The 20,598-nt window shown below is 39.6% G+C and overlaps 1 protein-coding gene and 1 long non-coding RNA gene across 16 annotated transcripts in view; one reads left to right on the forward strand and one right to left on the reverse strand.

Annotated features, from left to right (window-relative positions):
- The window catches only part of PEX5L (peroxisomal biogenesis factor 5 like), a 197,442-nt gene that overhangs the window by 68,581 nt on the left and 108,263 nt on the right, over positions 1 to 20,598 (forward strand). The window lies entirely within an intron of this gene.
- On the reverse strand, positions 627 to 10,003 carry LOC117012934 (uncharacterized). Its single transcript, XR_004421249.1, has 3 exons — positions 9,895 to 10,003; positions 9,640 to 9,720; positions 627 to 736 (listed from the first exon to the last, which is right to left on the reverse strand). It is a non-coding gene; the product is annotated as an uncharacterized LOC117012934 (long non-coding RNA).

Below are 20,598 nucleotides of genomic sequence, written 5' to 3' on the forward strand. Positions count from 1 at the left end.
TTATTATGAGAGAAAACGTGGATATGTTTTCATATTTATGGTTTTCAACTGTCTTAAAAAGATTACATTATAAATATATAAATGTACTTCTTTATAATAAGTATAATACTTATTATATATTCTATTAATATTATTAATATTATATATTATATTAATACTTCTTTATAAATAAGTATATAAATACTTATTTATAAATAAATAACTAGTATTTTCATCACTACTGATTCTACTCTTTTAAATGAGCATATATTTTTTCCTGGAAAAGCAAAACTTAGGCTGAGGCTTTTAAACTTTATTTTGTAGTAAAGAAATTGCATATTCCAAATAAAAACAACATATCCGTCCCCTAAGACTAGAAAAACACCTCCCCGATGAATTTTAACACCTGAGCCTTCTTTTAAAAAAAAAATTAAAGGCATGTAGAATCCGTAATCAGACTTTAGCAGAAAAGTCACACAATATTTCTCAAAACACAGAAAAACCAAATTAGCTTCAGCAAGGTGCCAAAGAAAAGAATTCCCTCTCACAAAGTAAGTTGACATTTAGAATCGCACTGCATAGCTTTGAAGGGAATTAGGCTCTCCATCAATAAGCTGTTTCTTGAACAATTATTTCAGGGTACACTGGGGCAGAAGGTTAGTAACTACAAATGAGTTCGTATTATTCTTCCTTATTTAGAAATCTGCTTCTGACATCACAAGGGAAGTCCGTGATCAGCTTCCTCAGAGCTTCCAGCCTATCAGGAAGGAAAAATTTAAATTAAATTAAATCAAATCAAATTAAACTAAATTTAAATTAAATCCATGTGTAAGATTTAAAGTGCATGGTGAGGCCAGATTTGGGAACAGAGAAAAGGAAGATGCTGAAAAATTGAGGTAAATCAGCTTGTGCAGAGGTCATTTTAAACACATGCATAAGAATTGTACATGAGTTTGGTGGAGTTGGGTAAATCAAACTCTAACCCCCAGCTGTCTAATTTAGTTACATTATGGGCAGGAGTGGGGGAGAGGTAGAATAAAGGAAATGAGCTTTGTTGAGCACCTACTATGTGCCAGACAAAAACCTGAGAGGTAGTATTATTATGCCAGTCTTTCAGAATGGGAAAGAAAACAAGACTCAGAAGGATTGAGAAACCTGAAAACAGTCTCATAAGTAATAAAGCAGCAAAGATGGAATTGAAACAAACTCTGCCTCCAAAGTCCATGTTCTTCCTGACGACTACCTTCCACAATGCAATATACAGGTGATGTATTATAGAATTGTACACTTAAGACCCATATAATTTTATTAACCAATGGTCACCCCAGTAAATTTAGTTTTAAAAATAATTAAAATAAGGAGGGGGGAATTAAATTGCACTGCCTTTTATTCTCTTTTTCTGAAAATTTTATTTTCCTTCCTTACAATTTCCATACTGGGACAAAGAGGGAGTCCATGAACCTAAGATGTTTATGTTTACTGACCTGATTGGAAACTCTATTTTTCACATTCAATTTTGACAGTTTCATTTACACAGGGCACCTCTCATTTCTGCCGGTTTTTGTATTTCTGAGTCAACTACTTTGCCTTCTGTGTTACTGAATTTCAGGCAGCTGCACTTAATCTCATTGTGGCCAGGCCTTTGTATTGCACTGCGTTTGTTTGTTTGTTTGTTTGTTTGTTTGTTTGTTTGTTTTTAATTTCAAGATGCAGTCATTAGTTACTGTATATTGCCTAGCTCCTATGGGAGTTTGAAAAAAAGAGCCTTCTTTAAAAAAAAAAAAAAAAAAAAAAAAACGGTTATAGCAAAGAAAAACATGAGGCTGAGTCAGGGTCAAAGCAAAGCTGTTGGTGGGCCCCTGCTGTGGAATTACAAGTCCCTTCCTGGAAACTCTTTGGAAGAAGCCAAGTGGTGAATAATGGAAGAGGGCAGGCAGAGGCTTCTCTTGAAACACAAGAAACAAATAAAAATGAAGAATGTAGTGTCCTACATCCTAGTTTGCACACAACTGTGTCCATATTTTATTCATAATTGGCCTAAAGATAAATCGTACTGGAAAAATGGCTCTTGCATCAGGCTGCTCTTCTATTCTGAGCACCAAGGGGTCCATAGTCATGGCAGATTGTTTTTCCACTACCAGTTAATTCCTGAGCTTATTCTTACAGAACTTAATTAGTAAAGCTATCCAAGGCAGATGCAAAAGAATAAAAAAGAAATCTCTTTGGAACTTAAAAAGCAGCAACGTTTCCCGGTAGCCAGATGAAATCACCCCTTACATCCCTTCTTGGATTTATAGAATTAACAATGTTGGGAAACACAAGAGTTTCAAAATTTCATAACTTTTCCAGAAGACTAAGTAGATAAAGGGGGTTAGCTAAGCAAAATAGTTCACCTGTGGGAATATTTTGAGTCCCTTGCCCTCTACTAGCTTCATTAGTTTCCAAACATTTGCTTTCTCACTGTACTCATGTCAGTTGACCATGGTCTCCCTTTCCAGGTCTTCCATTCCCTCATGATTTACTGGATGTTGGCATTTGACTCATTTCCTTGGAGAGGCTCTTTGCTCCTTCACTTTCCATGGAATGGATTTCCTGACATCATTCCACCATTTCCATCCTGAGTCATGGCAAGACCCCCGGAGCTTAGAGTGCCTCCCTCCCTGAAGCTGGGTCATTTAGAGACATTCCTCACGCCACTATGGAAGCCAACGTAAAGACACTTACAAATGAGACAGACTTCTTGCTTTCAAAGCAAAACAAAGTGAAATCTTTTCCTTGTTAAATAGATCGAGAATTTTTATTAAACAATGCAAACCTCCTTGATGATACCTGCATACAAATAGATTGAATGTTATTAGCAGCAGAAGCTTTAATTAAAAATGACCACGTACACAGTTTATTTAAACCACTTTGGGGTTGTTTTGTTTGTTTGTTTGTTTGTTTGTTTGTTGGGTTTTGATTTTTTTGCTTATGTTTAATTGCCCAGAACTTAATCATGTGATTACCAGCTGGCTACTTAAGAAGGGGTAGCTCTTAGGAAATATAGAGTCATTTGTTCTGCATGGAAATATGTCCACCTAAAAAGCATGTTACTAAGGAAGAAAAATATTGGGGTTGAAAACTACCTATTTCAGCCATAATTGTCATTCTAAAATTGTCAAAAAGAAATTATACCTGTGAAATCAATGGCAAAAGAAAATAAGGATATATCACACATTTTTCAGATTTTTCTTAATTTTATCTTACAAAATTACAAAACCCAAAATTGTTTAATTAAGGTGTTGGGGGAAATAGGAAGAAGTATTTTTAGAAACTATGCAAATCGGTAGTAATCATCTTCAGTACTTAGCAATACAAAGGGAATAGACTCACTTGTGCATACTCTAAAATAAGAAAAGGCCAAGAGGATTCAGATCTTGTGGGATTCATCCTTTCAGTTCGCCTGATACCCATTGTCATTGGGCATCACACATATGCCTCCAACACACATTTTGCTCCGAGTCCCTTCTCCTGTTTTCCTATTTCAGAATGTTCACCACTTTCATCTCAGCCTTTCCTCATCCATCAGTCACTCGTCAGGAGTTCTTTAACCACCCCCTGCACTAATATTCTACTTGCTTTGACCCTGAGGGACATACAATGTCAGTGAACACCATGTTACCACGATCATACTTTTGTTTCCTACACATTTTAGTAGGTTCTCTGTGCCTCGACAACTAAGTCCAGTCTTTCCTCCTGCATTTGCCCCTGTAGCACTCCCCGGGGTGTGGTGCATGTAACAAGCCCTCAGTAGATGCTATTAGTACAAGTAAAAGATGTGAGAAGATAGGAAGGAGGGATTATTGTTTAAAGGCCACCCTGTTTGTCCAGCAAGTGTGCCGATGAGGCATGCTGAGACCCATTACCACAGGGCAGTTGGAAGGGAGCAAAAGCTGACCTGTCCATAAAGACGCTGAGCAGAGCAATGCAAGTGTCACTAATGGAGAAAGTTCAGGTGGCAATAGGATTTCCGACAGTGCTTTGATCAGCCCGTTTCACAATGCTAGGGAATCACTCCACTTACAGCACTCCCTCAGCAAAGGCTGAGGGTTCGGGAAAGGAGGCTGACAAGTGTGAGGTGTCAGGATCTCAGCCAACATGAGGACGGCTCCAGAGCAACTGAAGGTGAAATCCAGTTGTACAGACTGGGCCATCATTACCAGCCCTTATAAGGGCTTATTTATCTTTATGTTCTCAGCACCTAGCAAGCTACTGCTCATAGTAGGTTTAAAAAAAAAAAATCTTTTTTTATTAAAATTTATTGGGGTGACAATGGTTAGTAAAGTTACATAGGTTTCAAGTGTACAGTTCTGTAATACATCATCTATATATCACATTGTGTGTTCACCACCCAGAGTCAGTTCTCCTTCCATCACCATATATTTGACCCCGTTTACCCTCTTCTACCACCCTTGTACCCCTTATGCTCTGGTAGCCACTAAACTATTGTCTGTATCTGTGAGTTTTTGTTTCTTTATTTGTTTGTCTTGCTCCTTTGTTGCTTTCAGTTTTATATCCCACATATCAGTGAAATCATATGGTTCTTGACTTTTTCTGTGTGCCTTATTTCACTTAGCATAATAATGTCAAGACCCATCCATGTTGTTGTAAATGGCACTAGTTCATCTTTTCTTATGGCAGAATAGTATTCCATTATGTATATGTACAACAACTTCTTTATGCTGTCATCTATCGAAGGACACTTTGGTTGTTTCCATGTCTTGGCCACCATAAATAAAGCTGCTAGGAACATCAGAGCACATGTATCTTTACAGATAAATGTTTTCAGATTTTTGGGGTATATACCCAGTATAGGGATTGCTGGGTCATATGGTAATTTTATTCTTAAGTTTTTGAGGAACCTCCACACTGCCTTCCATAGTGGCTGCACCAGTCTGCATTCCCACCAACAGTGTATAAGGGTTCCTTTTTCTCCACAGCCTCTCCAACACTTGTTATTATTTGTCTTGTTGATTATAGCCATTCTAACAGGTGGGAAGTGATATCTCATTGTTGTTTTTATTTGCATTTCTCTGATGATTAGTGATATTGAGCATCTTTCCATATGGCTATTGGCCATCTATATGTCCTCTTTGGAGAAATGTCTATTCAAGTCCTCTGCCCATTTTTTAATTGAATTGTTTGTGGGGTTTTTTTGGTGTTGAGTTGTATGAGTTCCTTATATGTTTTGGATATTAGCCCCTTGTTGGAGGCATTGTTTGCAAATACCTTCTCCCATTCGCTTTGTTGCCTGTTTATGTTGTCGATGGTTTCTTTTGCTGTGCAGAAGCTTTTTAGTACGATATAGTCCCATTCATTTATTTTAGCTTTGCTTCCCTTGTCTTTGTGATCAAATTCTTAAAATTGTCTTTGAACCCAAATTCACAAAATCCTCTTTGAACCCAATGTGCATAAGTTTAGTACCTATGTTTTCTTCTATGCAGTTTATTGTTTCAGGTCTTGTATTTAGGTCTTTGATCCTTGTGTTTAGGCGTTTGAGTTAATTTTGGTACACAGTGACAGCAGTCTAGTTTCATTCTTTTGCACATGGCTTTCCAAGTCTCCCAGCACCATTTATTGAAGAGGCCGTCTCTTCTTCATTGTATGTTTTTGGCTCCTTCATCAAAAACTATCTGTCCATATTTATATGGGTTTATGTCTGGGTTTGCAATTCGATTCCATTGGTCTGTGTGTCTATTTTTCTGCCAATACCGTACTGTTTTGATTATTGTTGCTCTGTAATATAAGCTAAAGTCAGGGAGTGTGATACTTCCAGCCTTGTTCTTTTTTCTCAGGATTGTTTTGGCTATTCAGGGTCTTTAGTGGTTCCATACAAATCTGATGATGTTTGTTCTATTTCTTTAAAAAATGCCATTAGGATTTTGATGGACATTGCATTAAATCTATATATTGCTTTGGGTAATATGGCTATTTTAACTATGTTGATTCTTCCAGTCCATGAGCACGGAATGTCTTTCCATTTCTTTGTGTCTTCTTCAGTTTCTTTTAAAAATGTCTTATAGTTTTCAGTGTATAAGTCTTTCACATCCTTGGTTAAGTTTCTTCCTAGGTATCTTATTCTTTTTGTTGCGATTGCAAAAGGAATTGTTTTTTTTACTTCTTTTTCTGAGATTTCATTGTTAGTATATAGAAATGCAATGGATTTTTGTATGTTGATTCTGTAGCTGGCAACTTAACTGTATTCGTTTATTGTTTGTAATAGCTTTTCGGTGGAGTCTTTAGGGCTTTCTATATATAGCATCATGTCATCTGCGAAAAGTGACAATTTAACTTCTTCGTTCCCAATTTGGATGCCTTTTATTGCACCTACCCAGTTTTAGAAGTGATAGTATCATTTATAATTTTCCTAGATTGAATTGGTAGCTCCTACAGGGAGGAAATTTTGCTGAGCTTTAATTCTCTCCTTGGCTCCACACACCTAATTGTATTTCTCCCATGCTGCGTTTCTATTTGTTTCTTCATTCATCTTCTCTGGTGAGATGACAACTCTGTCAGCACCCATTTCCAAATTCTAATTTTCCCCCTCATAATTTCTCACCTTGCTGACCAAAGCCAAACAAGATAAGGAAGCTGAGCTGTTTTGGGCAGATGCTTCAGATAAAGACCAAACAGAAGCTAAAATCCTACAGGAAGGAAAACAATTTGCTAGATAAGAATTGCATTGGCGGTCTGTCTGCCATTTCTTCTGGGAAGCTTCATTATTTTTTAACTTTAGGGGGTGTCTGTGCCTCAAATGTGAAGACCATAATATGAAATTGTGGACTGAATGTCCAGGTCCCTTGCTCTGAAATGTAAATCCATAAAATTTATTTATAATTATGGGAAATCAAACACATTTTTTAAATTTCTTGACGTTAATAGTTTTAATTAAGAGAAAGCATCTAATAACAATATTTTAAATAATAGATCTAATCCTTATTCTTACCCTTCACTGTTTCCCCCTTTCAAAAAAACTTTATTAGTTTCAGGTGTACAAAGCAATGTAATAGTTAGACATTTACACCCCTCACAAAGTGATAACCCACCCCCACAAGCTACTACCCTCTGACATCTTATACAGCTGTTACAATACCATTGACTATCTTTCTTATGCTATATACTCCACATCCTGTGAATGAACACACACACACACACACACACACACACACACACACACGAGTATATTTAATTATAGTTGACATACCATATTATTGTACTTCAGCTTTAGGTGTACAGCACATTATTCATGCATCTACACAGTCAAAATAACTTTTTGATTAAACCATTAAAATATGATTATTATAAAAGATTGGAAACTACAGAAAGGAAAGAATGCTGTTTACTTCATATCAGTACTATCTTTATGTTGTTTCTGCTTGGTTTTGAAGAATCAAAGGTATTGTAACAGAATCAGCCTTTCAAATAAACCTGGTTTTTAATCCTAACTCTGCTACTTTCTAGCTGTGATTATGGGCAAGTTTCTTAACCTCCTTTTCTTTGGCTGAAAAATGAGGATAGTCCTATCTGCCTGATGCAGTTGGTGTGAGAATTACAAATAATGTATCCTCGTCACACAGCAGATGATCAATAAATGGAAGTTATAATAATAATTATGATTACCTTTTAAGTTTAAGAATTTAAGTTTAAACTTTTCAAAAGCATTTTTTTAATGCATAGGAATTTCAATCCTGCTTCTAATAGATGAATATCCCTTGTCTGTGGCACTGAGAAAGGCCATTACCAGGTTCTCAGATGAGTGTGGTTTCTCTGCCTAAGTAAGGGATTTGCCATGTCTGCCCTGCCCGTTAGTTTGTAAGAGGCTCCATTCGTTTGAAAATTACCCAAGGAAGGAAGGCCATGTCTCATGTACTGTGAAACCCCACACAGCCAGCAGCTGCTCAGTGCGTACCCACTGCTACTGACTTTGGCCCACAGAGTTAATAAGACGTGTCGCATATTACTCATTGATTCTTCTCTTCCTGTCAATGCAAAATTCCATGTATATCCCAGCTCTATTTTACATCGTTTAAAGGTGGGCCTTTGGTATCCAGGAGAGCCCAAATCCACAAAAGCGGCCTCCACTAATTGAAGGCCTTTCTGGCACTACAGTTGTGTGCTGTGTTACACACTGCACAACCTGAGGACTTTTTAAAAATATTGATGCTTGGGTCCCACCCCCAGGGATTATGATTTAATTACCCTGGAGTTGGGCTTAGCTCTAGCTCACCTCACCCTGAGCTTCTGCCTTTTCAGTACTCATTGAAACCCTGTCACTGACTCTACTCCGAGTTAGGAAGAGTCTATGTGTGCTTTTTAAATGGGCAGTTTTATCTTTCCTTTCATTCTTCTTCTTCTCATCATCACTTCTCTTCCAGAGTAGTTTCTCACCTAACTTCTTCATCTCTGATTTTTTTTTGTTTTCTTCAGTCTCCGTATTTAACCTGTAAACAAGGAATTTCAGTTGGGAGACAAGGGCTGTTATCTCCTGGGTCCCTTCCCTATGCCCAGCACAGTTCTAAGCACTCTTTCATTTCATCTGCACAGCCGTCTTGGAAGGCAGGTGGCAGCAGCCCATAATCTCCCACTGAGGAAACTGCCTCCCAGAGGCTCGCTCACTTCCCCTGTACTATACACCGGCAAGAGCCTGGATTCAAGTTCAGATCAATCTGATTTTGAAACACTTCCTCTTTGTGATCACCATCGGTCACAAAATCAGAAGTTGGGCGAAAGGAGAGGCCACAGAAAAGAGTGAAGTTGGGTGTGAGGCCGTAGGGAGAGGTAAGGACTGTGGCAAGCCAGAGAATGAATGTTGCAACTAGAATATTTGAATGCAAAACTCGTCAACACTGCAGGTCACCAAGACACATTTAGGTCTCCACTGAATTTGATTTGCAGGCCACCAGCTTTTAAGCTTTTTTTCTTTTCTTTTCCAACTTCGAAAAATACTAATCATACCATTTCACTCTGCAACCGCATAGAAGAAACAGAATATGCTGTGTGACCTTGAGTGGGGTAACTGAGACTAATGAGTGGAAGGAAAAGGATGGGGTCTCTGACTGGGTATGTGTAACAGCCCTTCCCATCAGGGGCTCCCGCAGAGGAACTGGCTGCCACGAGGCAGCAAGCTCTGCCCCAGAAGAAAGGGGCATTGAGCTGAATCGACGCCGCCACATTCCTCAGGAAAGGTTTCTTCCCCTGGATGGAAGGGACAATTCATTAAAGATTTCCTGAGCCTCAAAGATGTGCCATGCACTGGGCTGCGCCCTTTAGGAGCTGTCAAAAAGCAGCTCTCCAGTCAGCTAACCCAGCATCACGCTAAGACATTTATATATATCATTTCTTTAACCTTTGTCATAACCTTGAGAGGTAACTGCCGTTAACCCCAGTTAAAAGATGAGGATGTGGAGACTTCGGCTGAGAAAGTTGTTCCAGGGCATAGACAGCAAGTGACAGAGAGAGAGGACTTTAAGTATAATTAAAAGACTGTGCTCTTAATGGCTGTACCAGATATCCTCCCTCGGTGGTGCTACCAGCTTGGAATCCTGAGTCATCACTCAGGAAGGCAGTCCCTGCCCTGGCGTGCTAGTGCTCAAGCTCTAGCCCCCTGCACACGGTCCAAACCTGATCAAGACAGAGCAGCCGAAGGACTCCGGGCTGTTCCCTGGTGACCGGCGGTGTGATACGGCCGCAGTTAACGTGGTTCTGTTGAATTAGATCACAAGGGAACCAGTTACAAATTGTCTTCAATTGTCTGCTGTGTTTAAAGCAGACAGTACGCCAGCAGATGTTCTGAGGGTGAGCACTGCACAGCTTTTCTCATTTCACATATGCCTGTGAGGTCAGCATTACAACAAAAACATCAAGAAATAAACATACCGAGAGGCAGTCTTGCATTGTGAAGAGGACGCAGAGGGAGCGCTTCAGAGAGCTGAGTTTAAGTCCGGACTCTGCTACTTACTAGCTTTGTAATCTAGCTTTTCACTTCATTTCAGTGAGTTTCTCTTTCTGCGGGTATAGAAATGGGGCTTGCACATTATTATGGGGAAGCACGTTAGTAGGTCACAGGTGCTCCCTAAGTGTTTGCGTTCCTTCCTTGAACAAGAACAGAAAAGCTGCTAAAAGTGGGCATCAATTGGAATCTTACAAAGTGTACAAGAATTGTTTACAAACTCAATATTGCAGTAACATGCCATATGGTCATTTTAAGGAGCATAGATTAGTTTTGTAAAAAAATATTTATTGAACTGAAGGAAGAAAGAGGGACGGGAAAGGGAAACGGATATTTGTTCAGCTCCTGGTGCGTGCCAGGCAATGCCAGACCTTTTCAGACTTTTCATGTAATCCTCATAAACTGTGAGATCGGCAGTTTTATCCCCATTTCCACAAATGATGAACGCTAAGACTGAGAGGTTATGGAAACTGCCTGAGATTTGCACTTGAGTTCCCAGACTGCCTGAGCCCTTGTAGCGGGAACATACAGGCTTTTGATTCTCGATAAACAAAATTGTTTTCTTAGAAGGGTGGGTTGAGCATAAACCTCCTACATTCATGCATCTCTGAAGGCAGGAATCTGCTATCATCTGAGTTAATAGTTGCTCTTCCAACAAAAATTTTTATGACCACATATTTCTACATTTTGTGATATACTCTCTCTGCTTTCTAAAATTAAGAATAACTCCTGATGAAAATCTATTGACATTATCTCTTTTAAGTGGAAAAGTAGTCTGTGCATTTATAAATGGTTCTTACTATAATTTGAGTGGCTATAAATTTACAAAGTTTTTCGGTCATTATAGTTTTGTGGGGAGGGCATATTCTTCTGGAAAGTTTGTTGACAGTCCCATTGAAATTAAGCATCTCTTGCTCTATATATTTGAATTGCCCAGTTTCACCAGGAAGCCTTATCCAGTCCTGTTTCCTTCTGCTTTTCCCAAGGGATTTGAATAGTTGATGGAGAAAGGGGAAAAAGGAGGAGAATTGGTAGAATTAAGCATTGTGTTGAGAATTGTGACTAAGCCCTTCAAGAGACCTTTGTCTGACTTAAGCATCTAAGAATTCAAGCCTTGTTTTCCTTTCTCATATATAATGACAGCAGTGAGCCTCAGATGTCACATGCTTTGCATGCACCACCTCGTCTGTCTTTTTGTGATTCTCCACACAGTGGAAGAAACATTGCTCACAGAATTCAGATTGAGTTGGGCTTCCTGGAGAATTGGCTTCTAGAGGGCAGAAACAGAGTTTCCACATCTAAATACAATAGCAAAGAATTTGACTAATTGAACATGAGTTTCTGTTCTCCTCACAATAATTTATTGCAGGCTAATTGTTATACATTGAAACACTTTGAATACATGAATTAAAAGCCAGTTTTCATCTTCTTCATCCAATTCATTAGATGATTTCATTTTAGGAAATGAGGAAGTAGGTGTGATTCATTGTGCAACAAATGATCAATTCACTCATTGATGCAAGGAATCAGTATTGGCTTGGCTATCTCTGCTAAAAGAGGGAATGATTTGTTTCTCCACTGCCAAGGTGACCACTGGGGCCGATGGCGAGTGCTCATACAGTGCGAATGTTGATGGTGGAGCTAACTTAATACAAAGATACTGCTTTGAATCCAGGGCAACCTTCATAAACCATAAATAGAAAATTAAGAATGGCTTTAAAACTATGTTTAAGTTTTTAAAAAATCAACTCTTCTATTGTGCTTTATTTTTGCAAGTGCTTTGGTATGTGTTATATTATTTGATTGCTATACAACTCTGGATAGCAGTATTATTATCCCCATTTTACAGATAAGAAAACTGAGTTCCAAGGACATTAGTGCATTGTCAAGGACACACAGATTATAGGTAGCAGAGCCAGAATTGGAACCTAGGCCTCTTGATGCCTACAGTCTATGCTCTTTCCACTCTGTCTGCTATAAAGGACGGGGAGAGAAAGAAAAGGTCATCCTGAAAGCCATGCTCTCTGGTTGTGTGGCTCCTATCACCACAGGAGGCAGCCTGCTTCCAGGGGCTAATCCAGGGTGTGGTATCCAGGAAGCTCATTTGAGAGGTGAGCCTTGTCCCTGCCAACCATCTTCAATGTATGCGCCCCAGGGGAAGCAGGAGCTTGGGAAGAAACCACCCATCTCATGGGCCTGGGCAGAGAGGTGAATGTGGGTTCAGCATGAGGCAGGTAAGGACCAGAAAACTCCGCAAGGAGGGAAGCCAGGGGCTTTGGCCACCAAGAGGGACCTGTCAGAGGATCCCCCGCGTGCCGTCATTGCTCAGCCACTGCACACACCTCCCACTCCCACTCAGCGCCGAGAGATGCACTGTATGGCCCTCTCAGGCTCCACATGCAACGTGTTCTGGAGCAGTGAAAAAATCAGAAGTAGCAACCACAGAAAGGAGTGCTTGGAGGGAAAATGTGACCCTTGCTTGCTTGGCTGTCACAACTCTTTTCGATCTGACAGCCACTGTCTGGGAGAATTGCACAGAGTAGTACACGTATTTACAGCAACAGCTTTTCCTCGTGGTTGTAAAAAGCAGAGTGAACCTTAGATCCAGATCCTCTTCCTCCTATCAACCTCTTTTTTCTTAATTAACTGATAAATAATCTTTTCACTTTCAAAGGGAGAGATGTCCTATTTCTATAGTTAGTGTGCACTACATCAAAAATCTAGGCTGCTGTTTTGTTTTGTTTTTAATTTTTGTAACTACCCTGGCTCCCCACTCTTTGCCCACCAGTTTAATTCGTGTTGTGTTGAAGAGCTTGGGCTTTTGCACTACACACACCAGGGTTCACAAATCCAGGCTGCTGCCGTTTATTAACTGTGATTTTCGAGCCAACCACTTCTCTGATCATCAGTTACTTCATCTGTAAAATGGGAGAACTGCTACCACCCTGATAGGGCTTTGGTCAGAATTATATGAATGACTGAGTGTTAAATGTTTACCATAACGTTATTCTTAGTGAAATAAGCCGGGCACAAAGGGACAAATCTTATATGGTTCCATATATATAAGATAACTACAGTAGTCAAATTCATGGAGAAAGTAGAATGGTGGTTGTCAGGGGCTGAGGGGCGGGGATGGGTGTTAGTGTTTAATGGGTACAGAGTTTCAGTTCGGGAAGATGAAACAGTTGTGGTGGAGACAGAGAGCGGTGAGGTTGCACAATAATGTGAATGTATTTATGCCACTGAACTGTACATAGGAAACTGGCTAAAATAATAAGGTTTAATGTTATGCATACTTTACCACAATAAAATAAATAGCTAAATAATTTTTAATGTTCACAATAATGCTTGACATACTAAGTAATAAATAAATGGCACTTATTAGGTTGGTGCAAAGGTAATTGCGGTTTAACAGGTTAAAAATAATTGCGAAAACCGCAGTTACTTTTGCACCAACCTAATATAATCCTGTGACCCACCCTTTGCATACTTCTGTCACATGCCATTTTGCACGCTATATTTGATCCACTGTGTCTGTCACTACTATTGCACTTCAATCTCCCTGAGTGTCAAAGACCATCGATTATACCTTATTCATCTTTCCTGCCCTCATAGTGTGTGGCACATACCGTGTTTCCCCGAAAATAAGACCTAACTGGAAAATAAGCCCTAGCATGGTTTTTCAGGATGACATGCCCTGAACATAAGCCCTAACGCATCTTTTGGAGCAAAAGTTAATATAAGACCCAGTCTTATTTTCAGGGAAACACGGTAGTAATCACTCATTAAATGATTTAGGGGAAGAGAGAAGGTTGCTAAGTCCCCTTTCCCTCCTATCTTTTACATCTAAAAACCTTTAAACATAGTAGTAGTGGGTCATTTATTTTTCTTCGGTGCTAGAAGATCATTATTTGGACTAAACTAATGAGCTCACACTATTATACAAATGTATTAGTTTCTTTAATCTTCAATAAATGATGGGGAAAGTTCTCTAAATTGGATCTTTGAGGACTGAACCCATGCGCTTCTGAAGGAGTTACATCTTGCTCTAAAAATACAGGCAGAACCCAAATGGAGCAGACGGCTGCTACTCTTTTAGAGGGAAATGAATACAACATAGAGTTTATCTTACCTGAAGGTAACTGGAGCCCCACCTGATCCAATCAACGTGCAGTGTCATTTCAAAGAAACAGTGGCCATGACTTTGAAGACCACTGTAGACCATTAATGAAGTTTCCTGACAGTGCTTACTTGAGTGTGGTAGTTGGGATACTCAGCTCTGGGTAATGGGAGAAGTTTAGGAATATGAATTGCCAACTCCTCAGACCTCTCTGCAGTTGTGTAAATGAAGGGTGTAACTGAGGTGTATGTTCTAAGGTCTCCTTCGGGCCTAAAAGTCTGTGTGTCTGTGGTTAACACGGAAAGGCACACGAAAAGGCATTCGAACCTAAGCCCCAGCCTCCACTTTCTTCAGACTTTCTTTGAAGCTTTAATTCCCCAAGATCTAAATATTTTTTTACTCTCTTCTGAACCTTCCAGAATAGCGTGCTTTAGTTTAATGTTCCAGGATGACCCTCACCACAGAGAGCAGGACTCTCCCTTCACAATGTCTGCTTCCATAGAGAATTTGTGTTTCCAACAGGTTCTTGGGTGATGTGAATGCCCCCGGCCTAGGGACCACAACCTGGAGAACCACTGGACTCAACATTTCAAGAAGCCTTGGCTTTTGCCTCACTTCACTTCACTTTCTAGTGAGAGATATTTATGTTTTTCAGGTTGGATCACTCCTGGTTTCTTTTTTCAGTATCTTTATTTCCAAGGATGCATACTCAACCAAAAATTATTGTCCTAGAACCTCCAACCTCATAAAAAGAAGGCCATGTAGGAAGCTTGAATCTTAGGCGCATTAAGTTTCCCAGAGGAATTCAAATGGCACCAGGTCGCAGGGCAAGTTCCCGTCCACATTCACTGGGCCAGGCAGTTCGTTTGGGGCTCCTGTTTTATGATCCCTGTGATTAAAACACTTCAGACAATTGCGCATCAGAACTTACCCTCTAACGTGACTGTGCACTGAACTACAAGAAGATGTACAACTACTAAGGTCTGATGGGTTAAGACAGGCCCGTGCTGGTCTCAACCCGCACAAGCAGCAGTTGCAGGTACCAGAGCATTTATCTGCAAGATGCAGCATGCCCCACACGTCAGTCTCTGACTTGCAACAGTGTCTCCCATAAATTTGAAACACTCTTAAGAAAAGAATGTGAGCTCTTAGCTTATAGCTGCGTCCCCTCCTTGAGGCAAGTCAGCCTTGAAAGCTCCTTTCCCCCACGTAACTCACTTTTTCATTGCGTTGTTCTGTGGTATATTCCCCCTCACTTCTTATTTTGTGGGGGTGTGTAATGAACCTTCTCATGCCAATCCCAATGGATGCAGACGGTTTTATGAAACACACTATTCCTTTACCCACCAAAATATTAAATGATGGTTTAGAGGTTTGAATTCATCCTGCTGATCTAATTATACCAGACAGCTCTGCTGCCTCTCTAGAGTAACTCTCCAGATTTGAAGGCCTTTTGTGCACAAACACAATTTTGAAGGGGTTAGCAGATTAAATATCTTCTAACCCCTCATCCATCCAAGTTAGGAATGGGCAGGGTGCCTTCTGCTGAAATTAATGGAGAAAAAGGGCGGTCGGCTACCCCACATTTTAATAGATGAAAGGAGGGATTTCCTGGATGTCATGAGCAGTTTCATCTGTACAGAGCTTTTCTTGAGAGAGTTCACCCCTGTTTTATATGTTCACTTCTACAGAGTTCCGTCTTAAAGATATTTTACCTTTTCAGAGTCGATCTTTACGAAGTTCAGTAAGCCTTCAGATGCCATAAGTATGTGGTGGCAGTGGTGAGAGCAATGGAAATGGTGGTAATGAACGTGATGTTGGAGCTGATGGAGGTAAAGAGACAGGAGTGGTGATGGCGGTGGCGGAAGTGGTGAGGAGACAGGGCAGGCGGTGGCACAGGTGGCACAGGTGGTGGTGTTTGTGCTGCTGCCCAGCCTTGAGCATAATCAAGAGGAGCTGAGCAAAGCTAGAGCTGCTAGGTACCACCCTACTTTTCAGATGAAGAAACTGAGGCCCAGAGAGGAGATAGCATTATGATTTCCCACAAGAGAAACCTTACCTTCCGGCCTCCTTCTTGTTCCAAATGCACAAAACTTGGTGAGTGTTGTACACCAACACCCTAAGATTCCAGCCTGACCAAAGCCTTAATACCAGGTATTCAGAAACACTGAGGACACCCTGCTTCCCCCAAGCCAAAGAGCTCACATGGCTCCCACCTCACCTGGTCATGTACAAACTATGTCCACTGCAAGAGCCACTCCAAAACCTAGATTCTGTGCCGCTGGGACTTGCAGCTGGAGCTGGTGAACATGTTGGGCTTTCCTGGAGAACAGAAAATTGAGGTGATTATTATATGATGTTTATATTTACATGAAGCCAGGGTTGAAAGATGGGTCAGTGTACTTGCAAGTGAAACTGTCAAGTACTTAAAAAACACTATTTGATTTTTAAATAAACTCTTTCTTTTAGACTAGTTTCAGATTTACAGAAAAGCACAATGATAATGCAGAGAGTCTCCATATGCTCTACTTTCATTTTCCTTTATTGTTAGCATCTTACATTACTACGGTACATTTGTCACAACTAATGAACCAACACTGGTTCTTCGGCACATTTTGATGAACAAGTCTCCACACTTTATTTGGATTTCGTTAGTATTTCCCTAAGTAAACAACAATATGAACTTTTTACTATTGCAAATGCCCTCACACAAGATAGCTTGAAGCTCCCTGAGGGTAGGATCTGCTTTTCTACATTTGTTTATATTTCTTTTAGCACCTTGTATATATTAGGGGCACAATAAATGTGTCAGCTGATTCAATGACTATAACGTCCCATGATTCCATTTTAGTACAATGCAAAAACCTCACTCAGTCCAGTGATAGTTTTATACACTGGAAAATAACTGAGTAATTAGGGAAACTCATGTTGTCATGTGAGCTGCCAAGTGTATTGCACTTACTTTTATTTTCAGAAAGCCCAGCCCAGCCCAGCTCACGTCTCAGTGCTGAAGACAGCACTTAGAGCCACAAAGCAAGGGTTAAGCCTTTCAAGGTGATCTCAGAGAGATCGCAAGAGAAAAAGGCTGGTAGGTCGAGAACCCTAAAAATCCCTGCTCATCCCGATCCTTCTCCTTAGTGACTAGACTGTCAGAGAAGCACAGGACACCTGTCCCTTCTCCTGTCAAGGACACCCACACATAACCATGTCCAGTCTTCTAGCAAAGGCACCGTTCCTTGGGAGTCAAGCTTCCTTTGCGAATTGAAGGCTTTCCTGAAAGTTAATAGAGTGAAATCAAGTTACCTAGAAGGGACAAAAAGAGGGAAATTGTTAGATCCAAAGCTTAAATTAGAAACTAAAAGTAGCTCCTTTTGATTCAGTAGCAATAGCTAACATTTCCTGAATGCCAAGCACTGTTCTAAGTGGTTTAGTAACTCACACTATCCTTCAAGAACCCAAAAGTAGGTTTTCTCTTACACAAAAACTTCCTCTCCTTCCTACTCCACATGTTCAAATGAGTAGAAGAATCCCATCTGAAATGTATTAGCATCTTTTATCCTAAAAGACCGTGAAGTGCTTTGCCAATGTGTGAACCTCATTCCAGAATCCTGAAAATACTAGCAGGGGAGCAATATCAGCTATCAGGAACCATTGGCCCAAATAATTCTAAACTACCTTCCTCGCTACCCTATTTCCATCTCAGAGAGAGAGAGAGAGAGAGAGAGAGAGAGAGAGAGAGAGAGAGAGAGAGCAGAAGTACAGCTACTTTGATAACTTTCAAAATAATTTGTACTGCCTGCTTTAAACTTTAATAGAGAAAGAATCAGTGAGTTAACTTCTTAAAAAACAAAAATGTGTTTCCCTCAATTAAAGTAACACATGCTCATGGTAGAAAATAAACAAACAAAAAAAAATACACAAAGGTTTAAAGAAAGCGAAAATGACCCACAAGAACATCCCAAAGAGAGCCATTACTACTATTTTGTTGTAGTTTCTCCACCTCTTGTTTTCTATGCATATGTGATTTTCCTTAATTGAAATCACACTGCATTTACACTTTGATTCTCTTTGATCCCATAACATTATACCTCAGCATTTCCCATGTTATTGTAAATTCTCCAAAAGTATCATTTTGGGTGGCTACAGTAGTATATTTCATATTGTAAGTTAGGTGAATGTAAATCCTCTCACCTCAGTAGTTCCAGCTCCCCCGCCTCCACATACACAACTTCTTAAAAATGGATTCAGATCTGATAACAAAATCATACAGGACTTCTCATAAGCTTGGTTTCGTTTCTGGATTTGACTCATACTAAGATTATTTCTGCCAAAATCTGGTCCTTTGCTATCCAAAATGCTTTAAAATTGATATCTGACCAGTTGTTATAGGCAAGAACTTAAATACAATCACTCTTTAATTTAAGAAATTGAACTAGCAAAAAAAAAAAAAAAATTTTTTAAGAAGTACATTAATTGAATCAAATGCTTCTATATAAGACAATCAATATTTTGGAGATGGTAATTTCCAAACAATTAGAGTATTACTATTGAGCCCTTTTGTGTACTCAGCAAAAACACACACGTTCTGTGTAGTAAATGGAATATAAGTTAATATTAAATTCATAATAATATTTTTGGTTCAATAATTTCTTATTTGCTCCATGTTGTGTCAGTGAGAACAGAGCAGAGAGAATATAGACTTTGAAATCAGATGTAACTGAAATTAAATTCCAGATCTGCCATTCAGTAATTTTATTTTTATCAGGCAAGTTGTTTAACCTCTGAGACTCGGAGACCTCATTCACCAAATAAAAATCATAGAGCCCATCTCATTGTATCATTTGTGCTAAGGATTAAGTGAGACCATTTGGGTGAAGTTTTTTAACAGCACATGGTAGACAACAGAGGCTTCATAAATGCCAATTCTCACCACTCTTCCTTCTCCTTAAATAGCCCAGTTTACCCAACAAGACATTTTGCTTAATTCCTGGTCCAGTACACACATCCTTCCTGATCTCCCTCCTATGTCTATATATAGATCCTGCCATATCTGCTTGCACAAATATGTGCTACATGTAAATGCAAAGTTTACTCTATGTAAATACATATAGGATAACTTCCAGAGTAGCAGCTACTCGTATGCCTGAATTGTATGCCAACCTGCTCTATCTGGATAGGGTTGGTGCAGACTGGATGTGAAAGCAAGCTAGCCACGGCATCTGCTATGCTCATCAATTGCCAGGCTGGATTTGGCAGGTCTGCCAGGCTAGTCTAGGAGAATATTTCCTTCTTCTTTTGTGTCCCATGGGGTTGTTCTGGGTACTGGGACAACCTTCCCAGATAGTGAAGTGCTCTTCTTCCATCAAGTATGTCAGAATGGGCCACAATTTAAACCCTCAACTATCAGAAAATATAGGGAACAGACAGCAATCTAATGACCATCAGCACCAACTGGAAGCTTATTAGAAATACAGACTCAGGGGTTCCCTGCAGACCTACTGAATCAGAATCTCTAGGGATGGGGCTCTTCAAGGGCTCACAAAAGTTTCATACAAAGTGGAACTACATTCAACAAAATAGCAATTTCACCTTTAAGCACTGACACTCTCCCTTTCACTCACTTGACACCAGACCAAGGTCTCTTTTCTGTACCTTGGAACAAAAAGAAGAAACATAAAGGCTTTAACATAATTAACTAGAACTACTAAAATTGTATCTGTATTTTATCACCGTTTCTAGTTCCAAAATTCAGACTATTTTCCAATTTCAGCTAAAAATTCATTTTGAAGCGTTGGCTTTTTTAGCAATAGATGTTGAAATTTTCTCAAAAGAGGGACTTGTGCATTGCTCCACTGCGTCCAGTCACTTACTCTTGGACAAACTCCCCAAAGTGCCAACGTTGGCAGCATCGGCTGTTGCAGTGAGTGACAGCTCCTACAGGAAGGCACATGTGCACATAGCAGTGATGGAGCAGGTGGCTGTCGTCATTGTCATGACTGCCCATAGAATTCCTGGTAACAAGAGTCACTGGGTGTGTAAGCACGCAGAGCATACAAGGCCCAGGAAGAGCTGTCACTGATGGAAACAATACAAGATGTGTGTGGATAAAAGTCTGGAGTCATAAATTTTTTCATCAAAACTGTCTTTAAAATAAAAAGTTAAGGACATCAGTGCAGCTGAAATGAACCCTTTATTTTTCCAATTTGGAATAAGAATCAAGTCAAATTACATTTGAAACCTTATCAGTTGTGGCTCTTGAAATCTCTTCAGTGTATTTGCTTAGTGTTCATTCCTCAAAATATCATAAATCAGAATTTGGCAATACCAAAAAATATTCAGCTTCATTTTATTTAAAATATGAGGATAGATCTTTTGGGGTTTTCTTTCTTTCTAATCGTAAAGCTTATACCTGTTCATGTATAAAATTCAAACAAACACAAAAAGCAAAAAAAGCAGCTCAAATTTACCATCCTAAAATAATCATTTTGAACATTTTGAGGGTTATCCTCAC

This window comes from Rhinolophus ferrumequinum, chromosome 2, assembly GCF_004115265.2.
Source record: "Rhinolophus ferrumequinum isolate MPI-CBG mRhiFer1 chromosome 2, mRhiFer1_v1.p, whole genome shotgun sequence".
NCBI classification, from domain to species: Eukaryota; Metazoa; Chordata; class Mammalia; order Chiroptera; family Rhinolophidae; genus Rhinolophus; species Rhinolophus ferrumequinum.